Source organism: Apus apus, chromosome 2, assembly GCF_020740795.1.
Source record: "Apus apus isolate bApuApu2 chromosome 2, bApuApu2.pri.cur, whole genome shotgun sequence".
Classification (NCBI taxonomy): domain Eukaryota; kingdom Metazoa; phylum Chordata; class Aves; order Apodiformes; family Apodidae; genus Apus; species Apus apus.
The window spans coordinates 57,736,325-57,749,913 of record NC_067283.1 but is presented as its reverse complement, the minus strand read 5'-3'; the positions used below and the strand labels follow the sequence as shown (position 1 = coordinate 57,749,913).

The window sequence follows — 13,589 nt, the reverse complement described above, 5'->3', positions numbered from 1 at the left end:
GAAACAGTACCTGCATCACAGAGACAGGACAGTCCTTTCCAAATGCTAAGAAAGCAAAAGTAGTATTTATCATCCATAAGATAGATTCTTTGAAGAAAACTTTATAAAATAAAAAAAATAAAATGTGAAAAGCTAAAATATTAGGAAAAGCAAATATACCCATTACAACAGGTAGCAGCTATTCCAGTATTTCCTGAATATTATTTACATTTCAGCTGCCACTGTCAAGTGTATTTTACACAATACCTTAGCTATCAAAAGGGCATTTGTGATGTCAGACTTTTCTACATGTTTCTTAGGCAAGCTGAAACCCACCATGACTTGCAGAGAACCTAAAAAGATTCTTTTTCTGCCAAACTACAGACAAAAAAACCCAAAACTACAGTCTTAAAAACAAACAAACAAAACACCCACATAACTAAAGAAGGTCAGTGTTAACATAAACAGCTCCACTGCTATAAAGTGTCAAAATTCCAGTTTTTCACTAATAGTGTTAGGAAACCTAGGAGATAATGGTGTTGGTAAGAGGTACAAAAGTAACATTAATACAGCCAATTGTATTCAGCAACTCTACTTTACTGAAGAGTGTATAATTTGATAAACTGCCACATACAGAATGATGTGGCTTACTAACCAACAACATCAGTTGCTTCAACTTCCCAGAAAACAATATTAATTGTGCCACACAGCATTAGTAGGAAGGAAGTGATAGACTGGGAACAGCGACTTTAGTTTCAAATTCCACCTGCTGAATCCATTATTCAGCTTTGAAGTTCTCCCATTTCATGACCTCTCACAAGTTTGCCACTGCCTCCTTAGCAGAGAGACTATACACAAAATCAGATAAAAGGGAGCTAAGACACAAACCATTTCAGCTACCATCCCGTCATGTGTATCTTAGAAATGTCAAAAGTTCCCTGCCTCACCACAGACCTCTGAGGAAACATGGACAAATGGCTTAGTTCTTCCATGCAGCTGTTCACCCTCTCTAAAATGGAGAACATCAGCTTTTTAAGATTGGCATGATATGCAGCTAAGTAACTTTGAGGAGGAGCGTAAACTGTCCAGATTCCATGATAACATACATTATAAGAGCTGCGAAGGAAGGTTAATATATTTGTGCACAAACATACCTGAAATGTCAGCCATAATCCAGGTTCACTACATACATAAAAGAAAGCTAGCAATAAAGGAGGAGGTACTCAGAGGACTGGTTTTTAAAGTTGCATCACATTTTTCGAAGCACTGTTGCGTATATGAATACCAGAATGAAGAGGAAAAAGATTTATTTTTTTCTTTAGTGAGCTGTTATATTTATCTTTCTCTTTAGGAAGTTTCAGTCATTTGACGAGGAAATAAATTGGTATACAAGTATTCATGAGTAATGAATAATTTTGTTGCTGTAACATGGGTAACATTTAAGGCACACCTTAAAAATCATTAAACTACAAATAATTAAGAGAAATACAAAAGGCATCCTGAAGTACTTCATCACCCAGTATACACCTAATTGCCACATATTATTCTTCAGAGTATATTGCTGAAGTCCATCTGTAAAGTTCATTTGTTGTTGCCTCCTCCCAATTACTTCATTACAATTACATTACAAAATTAAACCTTTATTCCTACCAAGAGATGAAAAACTAAGAGTCAAAACACAATCAAATTGTTTTTACCTCTGAAGTACGAAACAGCCTGGATTAAGCAACATGACTCAGGTCTGTCAATTCTTAATTGCCATCAACAGAAAGGTATAACAGCATATGAAGACTCTGTGGTCCAAAGTTATTTCAACTGTTGCATTTCCCAGGAATTCTACATTCAAAGACAAATGCACTTTGAAAATACCAACCAAGAAGTGCTCTGTCTTTTCTTCTCTAGGCCTTTTCATACTGCTTTTAAACAGAAGTATTTTCATTTCCCCTGTGCCTTCCCACTGACAGCCTCTTTCTTGAATACCTTTTCTCTTGCTGAATGCTGCTCAGCAGTAATTACAATAGGTAGGAAAATTTTCTGTGCCTCTAGGCAACATGCCTAATGCTGTGAAATCCTCAGCTTGTATTGTAACCTTAGTCAGGTGAATTCACATTTTTCTCCTATCATTAAATTTCTTCGTGAACTAATTGATCCAGCTACACCTGAAATACATTATTATAGCAGTCATATCATGCTGAAGTTGACTCAATCTTCACATTAACACCTTCCTTTCATGAAGTGCAGGAGAACTTCGGTTCTGAACACAGTCAGTCAGAGTTACTTAAATTGAAAATTCTAAATCTACTGAGATGTACAGCAAATTTCATGGCCATGGTAAACTAATAAAACTGGTGCCCAATTTGCTGTCATTAAGAAATAAATGGAGCAAGTTTACCACTCTTCTGAGAGCTGTCAAAAGATAATTAATGACTCATTGAAAACTTTTATTTGCTCTGCACACATGCTGCATTTCCCTCACCACTTCAAGTACAACAAAGTGAAAAATCCCACCTGCTTGAACACTCTGACTTTATTTTGAAATGTTTTACCCTTCTCAGCTCTACAAGTGCTCAGAGCATTTATTCATGAGGGAACAACCACAAATAACTGTAACAGCACCCACATGGGTAAGCCAAATCAAGTAAAGTGAACAACCCAAAATGTTAATGCAGACAATCTCCCTTCTACAAGAAAACTGCAAAAGCAGCATCCATTTCTTTGAAAGACTTGAAGGAGAAAGAAGTTGTACCAGGATGTACAGGAAAGGAATAACATTCATGATACTCAAAATGGACGCTGAAAGCAGAGGAAAGCTCAGAAGTGCCATCAGGGGAGAGAGAAACTGCATTTTCTCACCTGCAAGGGACTGATTCTCAAGCGTTAAGGCCCTCCAGCTCTCAGCTCTTCCTAAGTCCAAGCTTAAAAGGAACTGTAAGGGCTTTCTGCCCATTAAGAGCTTGCCCACCATTATTAGCAGAATTGCCCAGCCTCTGCAAGCAACACACTTCACTGGACCTCCGAGCAGACAAAGCCCTTCCCTTCCTCTTCTCTCACAGCAGCAGCACCCACAGCCCTGCTGTGAGTCCAAGATGCACAATTCCACCTGGTTAAGCCACAAGAGGCATTGATGTGCACTTGACAACTGAGAACCTGAAGTTGCTTTGCAAGAGGTAGGTATGATTATTGCCTCCAAAAAGAGAGAAAACTGATCCCAATCAGGCTGAGTCAAACTCTCACTGTGTATCACTTTACATTTCAATCTATGTTACTGATGACAATACCAGCACAAGTCATTGACATTGAGAATATGTAACAGTAAAGTCTGCTTTGCTTGAATTGCAGTCCTGTGCTCTAAGCATTAGTCACCACATTCTTTAAACACAAAATAAAACCCAATCAAAAAAAAGAAAGGTCACTACTCAAGTTTTATACCAGTTCAGCCTAACCATGTTTTCTATTAAGCAGAATAATTATGTTTTCATAAAATCTCACACCTGCAGGGAACACAGTTTCACTGAAAGCACACAGATATGAAGTTTATATGAAGTGTTAATTTATTAAACTAGAGATGACATGTTTTCCCCTTCTAAAATGAGCACAAGTCATAAAAAATAATAATAAATAAAAAAAAAAAAACACAAAACCACACACACCACGAATCTCACAGGTGCTTCTGATTGTTTATTAGTTCCTTCTGGCAACACACTTATTTAAGCACACAATCTCTAACTATTCTGATACTACTATCTCAAACTACACTATGAGTCAATGTTCAGTCCTGGTTTTCCCCATAAGTACTGTTTTGTACTTACAGATTCCAGGCCTCACAGGTGAGCAGAACCACTCTTTCCCAATTAGTTCCAAAAATGTAATTCTTGGGGCATAGCACACACTATCTCTGCAGGCCATTATCAAAGCTGGGGTGCCCTCATGACCTTTAGGAAAGGTCAACTTGTTGACACACTTTATGCCCCTAACATACAACAGTATATCCACACAATACCATGTTCTTTGGCCCACTCAGTCACAAGACTGTTTTTGAAATGAGTCCCATTGTCTGACTCAATTCTTTCTGGAGTAACATGTCTCCAGAAGATTTGCTTCTCAAGGCCCAGGATAATATTCCTGGCTGTGGCATGAGGCACAGGGTACATTTCCAGACATCCTGTACTTGTTTCCACCATTGAAAGCACGTAGTGCTTACCCTGGCAGCTCTGAGGCAGTGTGATGTAGTCAATTTGCCAGGACTCTCCATACCTGTACTTCGACCACCTCCCCTCATACCACAAAGGTTTCAACCATTTTGCCTGCGTAAGTGCAGCACAGGTCTCAGAGTCGTGGATCACCTGTGCAATAGCATCCACCCCTCGGTCATGAGCCCATCTGTACACTGCATCTCTGCCCTGATGACCTGAAGTGTCATGGGCTGATTGAGCCAGAAAGAGTTCACCCTTGTGTTCCCAGTCTAAGTCTATTTGGAACAGGTGAGCAGCCTCATCTGCTCATTGGTTGTGTTGATGTTCCTCAGTGGCTCGACTCAAGAGGTACGTCTGCATCTACATGACGCACTTTTATCACTAGTTTATCTCTCTGAGCTGCAATGTCTTTCCACAGCTCAGCAACCCATATAGGTTTACCTTTTTGCTGCCAGTTGTTCTGCTGCCACTGCTTTAGCCAACCCCACAAAAAGAACAGCTATTATCTCTTCAGGCCAGAATGAACATCCCCGTTTCAAAATAAAACTGAGAATAACATGAAAACACACAGGAAATGGTCACAGTATTCCAGTTACACAGAAATAAAAAGTCAAAACTGCATTTTTTAAAAACTACTGTTTTCTTCAAAGCACCTTTGCACAGCAGAGAAAGCAAGTATTTGACAATTAAAAAAAAAAAAAAAAAAAAAATCCACCACCACCACCAGCAAACACATGAAGATTTTTGGCTCAGTACCCTAGTCCTTCCTGGCAGATGGAGTTCTAACTGGTTTCTGGTGTATTTCCTCTAAAGATTAGAGAGAACTACAAATCCCAGGATACACTTCATCCATTCTAACAATAAAACCACTATACTTCAGGAAAGCCACTGCTTGGAGAAAAGTCCAGAGGTTACCAAGAAGAGAAAAAATAAAAATAAAATTAAAATTACAAATTAAGTATATCCCATGAAGCAGCACAGAAGTAAAAGCAAAACATTAAATTGAAAATACAAAATGTTTAAGCCTCAAAATTCAAGAACTCTATGGAAGAAAATTAATTTTCAAGCCAGAATTAAACCTATTTCTTCTCCTGCACCATCATTAAGCATCTTGAAACACATGACTTAATTTAATACAGACAGAATGCAAGATTCAAGCCTACACAATTATGCTTTGTACAGTAGACAAAGGAGTGGCAGAATAGCTCAAAAATATTTTAAGTAACCAGTTAAGACAGAAAGAAGACAAGTAAAGGAATACTGGCATCCATGAAAATACTCCAGAATACAAAAAGCTCCCCAAATAATGCAGAACAGCTGGATTCAAGCTGCAGCAAGGCCACTGCTGAGTATATGCCTCAAGGGAACAACTGCAAGGTTACAAATAGCACAAAACATGGAACTCTTTTGAAAATTAGTATGGAGTTATTGTCAGTCAGTTCTTCATAAGTTAGGACTCTGGAAAAAAGTGTCTGAGAGTTGCCAATACTTAATTTTTTTTAGTTAAGGATTTAAGCTGCACTTCTAAAACAGGTGTATTGCTCATATTTGAAAAATTTTGCTTTCAGCAAAAAAACAGAACAAAAACAGCCAGGATAGAATAGCACTTTTTAAAATGCTTATAACATTACAGCTCAAAAAAATCCAGTATTTGGACTAGACAGGTGAAGGCAGAGAGAAATTTTAAGAAACAGACTAATAACAATCTCAGTGCTTTGACTGTAATCTACCAATTTAAAAATGTATTACTTAAAATCCAGTCTACCACTACCCTATTCAAAAACTGTCTCTGGAAATGTCAGGTTCCCCAGAAGCTGCAATAATAGGTCATAAATTGGACCTGACTTTTCATCTTCCAAATCAAATCCACCTCAATGGAAAATAAAAATCATTTGGAAGGCTGAGAGTTGCTGACAGCTGCAAGAATAAATGCATGACAGCAAAAAAGCACTCATCAAGAAAGGCTTGTTTTTCATTTGAGAGATACCTTGTGTTGATAAGGAAGTGTTTTCAGGAGTTTTTGAAACACAAGTTATATTTATTATATACTAAAATAAACATTAAACCATATTAATTAATTTAACCACAGTCCAGTTCAAGGCTCTCACTTCTTGATCATAGCAACAGACTGTGTGTTTACGAACTAATATCAGGTAACAACTTCAGCAAACCCAAAGGGAACAGTTTGTTACCAAAATGCAAGGAGCTGAAGCTTCTTCTTTTTTATATATATATGTGTGTGTGTGTGTGTGTATATATATAAAATAAAGAGGCAATTTACCCATAACCTGGCAAAAGTACAATGTCAACAATTCGTAAAAAATTACATTTGGATTGCAAACACTATGGGAAGGCTCAGATACACCAGGTAAACAAAACCTGAAACATATGTTCAGGAAATCACATGTTCCCAGATGTACAAGCACACAATACCCACAAAAGATACTCTTTGCTGTCACAGTCACTATTTTCAGGACACTTAACTGCTAGGAAAGTATCCTGTAACAAGTCACTATCACCTATTAATCATTAAAGCTAAACAAAACAAAAGCTTGGATGCACTCAAGTTGTGTTTCCATTACTAATTCCTTAGTAGCTTGGGGAAAACTCATATAAGGCTGTGGAACACAGATCGTATTTCCCTGTTCACTAGCCCCAGGAAGGGCAGAAAACAAGGATGCCTACAATGTGGTACCGAGCCTAACACTGCTAGAGCTAGGTATTACAAACCACCCCACCTCCAGAAGAAACCTCTAATGGAGTAATCCATTAGCTTGTGGTTAGTATCAAAAAGCCAGAACACTTGAGCTATGCCTGGTCAGAGCACCTCCCAGTACAGCAATTCCACTTCATACTAAAGCACCAAATGAGGAAGTGTCTTACACAGAGAGCATACAAAGAGAGAAGGAAGGCCACAGTACCTCTAAGCCTGTACACTCTCCTGTGATCAAAGGAATCAAAGGAGAGCTCCTGCTCTCCTTTGCTTTGGAATTGCTGACGAGCACCCTAAACACAATGCAACAGTATCTATCTCTTGCTGGCTCTGTGAATACTGCATATTTACTAGAATGGTCTAGTCTCAAATTCTAAAACCAACTTTTCCCTCCTTCCCAGTGGGATGCCCTCAATTTGCACCATCCTCCCAACAACTTTTCCACCTGTTAGAAACAGGTCATCTCCACTGGCCACTATAAACCCAGCTGCTGGTCTGAAACAGGAGAATTTCGGCTACCTAGCACAGAGGACTGAGCTACTGACACTGCAGCTGCCAGATGGCTGAGGGAAAAAGCAGTAGCCACTTCTGCAAGGACAAGAAGCAACAGCAGCAACCTCATATGCTGACCAGCAGGCTGGAAAGAGGTGCAAAACATAGTGCATAGCTGTCTGGGCCTCTCAACCCCTTTGGAGAAACCAGAAGTGTCCCCTGAGCTTAATTCAACTGCAGCAACCTGATGAATCACTAAAACAGAGATACAGAAACGAAAGGGCAGAAAAAGGCCTCAAAATATATTAATCAGGATGAACACGGGTCCATCAGGACACAAAAATGTCCTAGTTTGGCAATCAAGAAGCCTTGCAAAGACCTGAAGTTTTTGTCTGTGATATTTTCATGCTGAAAGACAGAGGGTGTAACATGCTTTATTTTTATTTGTGCAAAGAAACACTGCTACAGAAAATATTTCTGCGGAGACCCTCGTATCCAACAAGACAGTATTACACCAATGTAAACAGCCCTCATCAAGTTTCATACTAGTGGCGTCTTTTTTTCACCTTACCTTCTCAAATGAACTTGAGGAGTACTAGCTGCAGAAAAGAGGCAAACACAGAAAGTACTGTGGAAGAAGGAAGCCAACTCATTTTACTTCAACTGTAAAGACAGATGCATATACACTTCTATTGATCAGTGGGAATGCGCGTACAAAAAATGCAGTCTGAGAAACAGCAGGGAAAGAATAAGAGAGCAGGACGGTACATTAAAGTTTATATATATAGTCTAATGCTTTTTCCACGACACAGAAGAGCTAAAAATCCACTTACATTGCAGGATTCCACACTTAAACGAACTAAAATTACTTCCTTCAAGAAAAAAGAAATAATAATACAGCATTTTAATTAACTGAAGTCTGCACGTTAAAAGCCATGATGACTCGCTTTTGCAATCTGTCCACAAGCATACAGCTTTCAACAAGCTGGGAGGAAAAAGATTACTTCAATTCTACATTTTTTCGTTTGTCTCTGTGATTAAGGCTTAAAAGATGTCACCACTACCTTTCAGTAAATCAGTGCAAGACTGACAGATTAAATAAAAAAGTAAAGCTCTAAAACAGCCTCCTGAATATATATACCTAACAGACTGCTCTTCAAACACCACCATTCTCTCTCGCACTCCCTAAAATCACAAATAAATACATTCCTATATGGATTAACATCCTCTTTCCATCATCCCTAAAAGCCAAGAAGAGAGTGTCTGTGTAGCTTAAGAAACTACAAAGACATAACAGCATCTTCCCTTCCTCTGTGTCTGAGGCTGCTTAATTTCCTCACATCTTTTTCAGCAGAGATCCACTAGAAGCAGGCTGCATCAACACACCTGTCCATTAGATTACTGCAAGCCAATCTGTCACCTTATGCCTCAAGCAATTCATTATCTCAATTCTGTTATCACACAGGTCTGTAACTGCAGGGTAATTAGAGAGCAGCATGGGCAGGGAAAAAAAAAAAAACAAAATGGAAAAAAAGAAAAACAAGAAAGGTGAACACCTAGTCCCTGTGACGCAAGGCAATGTTAATTTCTTATCACTGGCAGTTTACAACAACAGATCCTGCAGGCTATGGAAATTCTGCCTTAATATATCAAGCACAGAACAGCTATACACCTCTCCCCACCCCCTGAAACTTAAGTTCTAAGTATGCAAGTCCAGTTATATTCTTAAGTTATGACTGCGGGGGAGGGGGGGGGGGTAATAATAAATAAATAAAATCACACCACTCAAAAAAAAAACAACTTTAAAAGCACAGTTACATGGCAGAAGTGCTTTACCATTACCATTCCAGACGCTTCTGCATAGGATAGTTTAAACGTAAGAAAAACTCCTCACTCATTTATCAGACATAGCTTATTATGTTTATTCTGCCATTCCAAGCACTGCACTAAAGGATTAATTTTAAAAAACAAAATTAATATAATGAAGTACACTCCTGTCAGAGTGCTATGGGTGCTGCAAGGAGCAGGGTAGCAGACTGCTCTATTCCCAGGTGCAAAATACCATCTTTCAGACTGTGTTTCTGAAGCTCAGTTTTCATTCAGCAACAAATGGCAGGCCTCACTTTGAGGACACGCCTGCCAAAACTTTTAAAGCTTTGACATTTCCATGATGCTTGCTTCTCCCTACCTTATCCTCTACCCATCACTAAAATAATTTGCTGCTAAACACTTGCTAATACTTATATGTAAATTCCTGCTGTTACAGGCCTGTTGTGTGAGAAACAATTAGGCAGAACTGACTTTCAAAGAGGCTATACAGTCAACTGGCCTGTTTCTCACCTTCCAGTTACAAAGGTACTAGGGTCAGAAGAAGCAAAACCACCCACCCCCTCAAAAAAAAAAAAAAAACAACAAAACAAACCCCAAAAACCCCAAAACACACACACAGAAAAAAATAAAAATAAATACATAATTTAAAAAAAAGCCTGAACCACTAGCTTTCACCCTGTTCCCCACCTATCCTATCATACACCTCATCCTTCATGGCTGAAGAGTCTCTATCAAGAGGGATTTTCCAAGAGAAACTCTTTACTAATAGCTCGGGTATGTGGTTGATATATAAAGACTCTTGTTAGGATTTGGCAACTTCTCATCACTTTCAGTCCTATATTTAAGCCCTTTGTGTGCAAAGCAAAAAGTGCTGAGGTTAACTTGACCTGGAAAGGTAGTTCTTTTCTAGGCTTCACTTCCTGGTCAGTCTTAGCCTAGGGATGCACTGTAGTAGTAAAAAGGTCTGACATTTCTGAATGGTAAACAACAGTAATTGCTTCACAGTGCTACTCCACTCAAGCAATTAATTTTAATTCTTAAATTATCAACATGAGGTAAATTAGTACCTTGCTTAACATCTGAATAAACACTTCCACTGTGATCTTCTCAACTTTACTCAATGACTCGGCATCAGAATTAGGAATCAGACTAGACATGCAATATTTTAGGTTGCATTTAAAGAGAAGTGTGACAAAGCTGTACTTTCAGCAATACATAGCATTTTTCACATCACAAGAACACAATGACAAACAGTAAGATCCAAGCTGTTTCAGTACTTTTGTTTTCTACATCCAAAAATATAAAGCTGTAAATTTTGACAAATTTTGTGAAATTAATGGATAAGGCACATTCAACACTTATTACTATTGTAGGATTTGTACATTCTCAATAACTACTCAATAAGGATCAGAAGATTCTCACAGTGTGCAAATGAGTTACCAATATTATTCTTCAGTTGCAGCCAGAAAAACACCACTGGAAGTTCTCAATAGGAACAAAATAGAACTCTAGGCCCTAAAATTAAATGTCTAACCAGCTACAATGCTTCTTGTAGTAGGTTTAGTGACTTCAAGATAAATCTCCCTGTACTGCAAATGTTTTACCACATTGGTAAAACATTATACCTGTTCATTATACCTATTCTGCAATCTTAGCACAGCTTGTTGTTTTGGTTACCATCTCTGTTTTTGTTAAAGAATATGTTTAGGAGGCATACAAGTAATTATACTAATAATGTTTTACTCAAATAAGCCTCACCAATCTCTCCAAAACACCAGCATATTCTCTGTCATTTTGGTCACTTCCAGAGAAGTAAAGTCCAACATGAGAGATGAACAAATTCCCCATCAGCTTAGTCAGATGCTAAAGAAATTGCTGTACTCTTCCAATCTTATATCACTACCTCAGTGACACAACATCCTCTGCCACCATGGAGCTTATGGTCAAATAGAGTTAAGCTTGCAGAATGGACTAAGATGCCACTCTGCAAGCAGCACAGCCAGAGAAAGAACCCACAGCAGGGATTTTTTTTCTGTGTTCCAGCTATAAATACTTTATGCATGACCAGGAAATAAGAGCAGGCCAAAGAAGGTAGTGTCAGCAGGAATGATATCCCAAAATACCATGGTTGTTCAGTAAAACGAAGTGTGAACTGCAGGAAAGCACTTTGGATTAAGTCAGATTGCAAGGAATACTGATTACACCACTTGTGGCCACTGCCTTCTCTAAATAGTTGTTCCGTATGGCACATAGTCCTCTATACTGAAAATGAATGGATGTTTTAATTTATGGAAAACTCTTAGCAATGCAGTACTGATTCACGAGCACCTGTACTTCCAGCAAATTAAAAGACTAACAAAGCCTTCCGATAAATGTTAGTTAGTAGAAGTAATCCATTTATTTAGAATAATCAAAAAAACCCTTTTTGCCTATATAGAATGCAAAACCCACTACTTCCAAAACTTCAGAGGTCCTATTTCAGTCATCAAGGACCTCATTGATTTAAGCAAAGTCCTACTTGGCCTTCTATACAATGAACTTAAATAACTGCAGCAGTCATGCTGCTGAGCAGTATCCAGAAGTTTCCTATCAAACAGAACAGATCCAAAGTCTCATTTGTACAGACTGTGGCCCTCCAGCCATTACCACTGTTTTCTTCCATACCTAGTGAAATGTAAACACTACTATTGTGTTGAACCTAATGACTAGTACCAGGCACTCCTCAACACACACACACAAAAAGAGAGCATTTCGAATTATACAAAATGCTGTAATTATAATCTAACCCTAGGCTTGGAAATTAAACACTTGGCTGAGGCACAGTTCATTACAACTCAGAAGACTATCGCCTTGGAGGATCTGGGGCCTAAGGCATCCAGTCCGTGCCTCTCCTGGCCAGCACCAATGCCAAAAGCTGTTTATGACCTGGGCAGTTGTCAAAAGACACAACAAGATCCTAAGCCTCGATTCCTCTTAAGGATCATTTATCTAAAAAAATGCGCCAATAAACAACTAAAAGTTTTGAACTTTCTGTAAGCCAGGGAGCAGTTTTAGCCAGTGACGGCAGTTAAGAGTTAGGCATCGGGAGAGATTAGGGTGGGTACCAAAGAGACCACCATTTGTCACTGACACGAGGCGGATGCGCTGCAGCGCTGCGGGGCAGCTCCCGCAGTGGCAGCTCCCGCGCTGCGGGGGCAGCTCCCGCAGGGGCAGCAGCGGGCGGCGACACCGGAGAAGGAGCGCGGGGGCGGCTTTAGCGCTGCCGGACGCACCTCAGGTCTGCACGGGGCGCTCCACTTGTCTGACCGGCCCACAAGTTTCAGTAACTTCCCAGCAAAGCAACGCCTGCCCTGCCCGGCACCGGGGAGCCCCAGCCTCGCCGAAGAGACACGAGAACGCCCCTGGGCCGAACCCCGCCTGCGAACGGCGCGGCCCCCGGTCGCCTCCGCCACCCCGCGCTCCCCGCCGCGGCTCCCCGCCGCCTTCGCCCTCCTCAAGGCGAGCCTTGACACGCTTCCCCGCCGTTCCCGACCCCTCTCGCCTGCCCTGGCCCCCGCCCGGCCAGCGCGGCCAGGCAGGGAGGCCGGCCCCGGGGAAGCTCCCCCGCGTTGGCCCCACAACCGCCGCCTCTCCGCAGACCCCGCCGCGGAGGCACCGCAGACCGCCCAGGGGCTCCCCCGACCCGCCATAAACAAAGCCCCGAGCCGCTGCACCGGCCGCCCCTGCTCCCACTGCCGTGATCCCGACGGCCGCCCGCCCGCGTTTACCTCGCTCCTCGGACTCCGCGGCGGGGCGGCCCGGCTGGCGAGCAGGAGCAGCGCTCCCCCTCCCCCAGCGCCGCACACACTTGTTTTTATTTCCTACGGTCCCTCCCGCCGGGGAGAAACCTCGATCAAGGCTGAGGAGGAGGCGGGGAAGAGGCGCACAGCCCAGCGCCCGGCCTGGGGGGGTGGGGGGGCCGGGGCAGCCCCTGCGGGCCGCGCTAGGCCCCGCCGCGCTCAGCCTGCGGCGGCAACGCGGCTCCCGCCCGCCCGCCCGGCGCTACCTGCTGCCACCGCCCCCGCCGCTCCGGACAGGCCTGACGCCCCGCCCGGCGCTCGGGGGCCGCCGGATCGCGGAGCCTGCCAGGGCTGGGCTTTCCCGGCCTGTGCCCCGGCCTTTTTCTGAGCTTATCCGCGAGGCCAGGAGCCGCAGCGCTGGGCACACCAGGACTTACCTCTCTCCGGCACCGCCAGCCATGGCCGCTGGCAGAGGAGGGAGCTGAAGAGGCCCGGGCAGCCACGTGCAAAGCGGCCACAGGAACGAGGCCAAAAGGTGCCGAGGAGCCTGCACCGGCCTGGGGTTGCTCAGTCCGGCATCTGAGGTGCCAAGGTGACCCCAAA

At 42.0% G+C, this 13,589-nt stretch overlaps 1 protein-coding gene across 7 annotated transcripts in view; it reads right to left on the bottom strand.

Moving 5' to 3' along the window:
- Positions 1-13,589, bottom strand: part of TNS3 (tensin 3) — a 232,520-nt gene that overhangs the window by 177,056 nt on the left and 41,875 nt on the right. Inside the window, exon 1 of one of the 7 annotated variants that reach the window (XM_051612881.1) lies at positions 12,975-13,063. The exons of 5 other annotated variants lie outside the window; for them this stretch is intronic. The gene's annotated coding sequence lies outside the window, so the exon portion shown is untranslated. Of the gene's footprint in view, positions 1-12,974; positions 13,064-13,589 lie in introns of those variants that run through there. One more of the 7 variants, XM_051612879.1, reaches the window with a different exon arrangement.